The following is a 1,179-nucleotide window of genomic DNA, read 5'->3' as shown; positions in this document are numbered from 1 at the left end:
CCTGGAGGGTCCGAGCGTCCCCTCCCCCTGCCCGGCCCCGCGGAGGCTGCTGGGGCCCATTACTCGATTGGAAAGGAATTTGGTGCTGCTTTCTGAGCACGCCGACTCCCTGGAGCTCCCAGCCACATTGGAAACACATGTGCCCGGGCTGGGGCAAGGCGGGCTGGGGCGATGCTCCCCCCACCTCGGCCACGGTGTGGGGGGCAGGCAGCAGTGGGTGCCCTGGGTGCTGGCATCCACAGGTGCTGGTCCGCCTGCTCTGGTGAGTGATGAGGCCGTGCGAGGGCAGCGGGGCTGCTGTCCCCTTGGCGGAGTGATGGGGGATCCTTGCTGGAGTCCCCTGGCTGTGGGGAGCCCTCCTCCCTGGGCTGCATGGGGCACCTCACCCATGGGTGCCCCACATGCCTGGAGCCCAGGGGGTGGGAAGGGGCTGTATGGGCTGGGTGGAGGGATTAAAGTCCATGGAAGGGGGTAAGTGATGCATGATGCTGCCTGCACCCACTGTGGCACAGCTGGTCCCTGCTGCCGGGGCTCGTGGTGATGCTGTTGGGCTGTGGGTCCCTGGGGGCACCCCCAGGGATGCTGCTGGCCTCAGCGTGGCCCCGCTGGCCCCTGGACTGGAAAACTCCAGATCCTCCATCCTGGCGCGGGGTCAGGCCATGCCGCTGGGCTGCGCTCGGGGCAAGGCTCTGTTTCTGCAGCGGTGCCCGGGGTGACGGGACCCTGCCAAGCCCTGGCTGCCCTGGGAGCACCCCTGGGTGCAGGCAGCAGCACTGGGCTTGGGTGCTGGCGGGGCCCGGGGGGGGGGGAGCAGGCAGTGGGTGCCCCCAGCACCCACAGGCTCCCCAGGCAGTGATGCCGTGGCTCTGCCCTACTTGTTTCCTCCCCTCTGCAGCCAGCTGCATTCCACCCTGCAAGCCCCCATTCCCTGCCTGTGGCCTTGGGCTCCCCCAAACTGCTGCCGTCCACCCCCATTCTTGGGGGATCACAGCAGGTCCCCTGGGCCGGGACTGCGGTTGCAGGCAGAGGCCACGGTTGCAGGCAGGGGCTGTGTTTGTCGCCCTGCCCGGCGCAGGCATCGCAGACGGCGCTTTGCAGCTGCTTTGCCGGCTCCAGGCTGGGAGCCGGCGCCGGCTGGGGCGGCCGATTAGCGGGATCAGGATGTGCGGATTAAAGTCA

Source organism: Pygoscelis adeliae, unplaced genomic scaffold, assembly GCF_000699105.1.
Source record: "Pygoscelis adeliae isolate BGI_AS28 unplaced genomic scaffold, ASM69910v1 Scaffold766, whole genome shotgun sequence".
NCBI lineage: Eukaryota > Metazoa > Chordata > Aves > Sphenisciformes > Spheniscidae > Pygoscelis > Pygoscelis adeliae.
Note: the sequence above shows the minus strand (reverse complement) of the source record.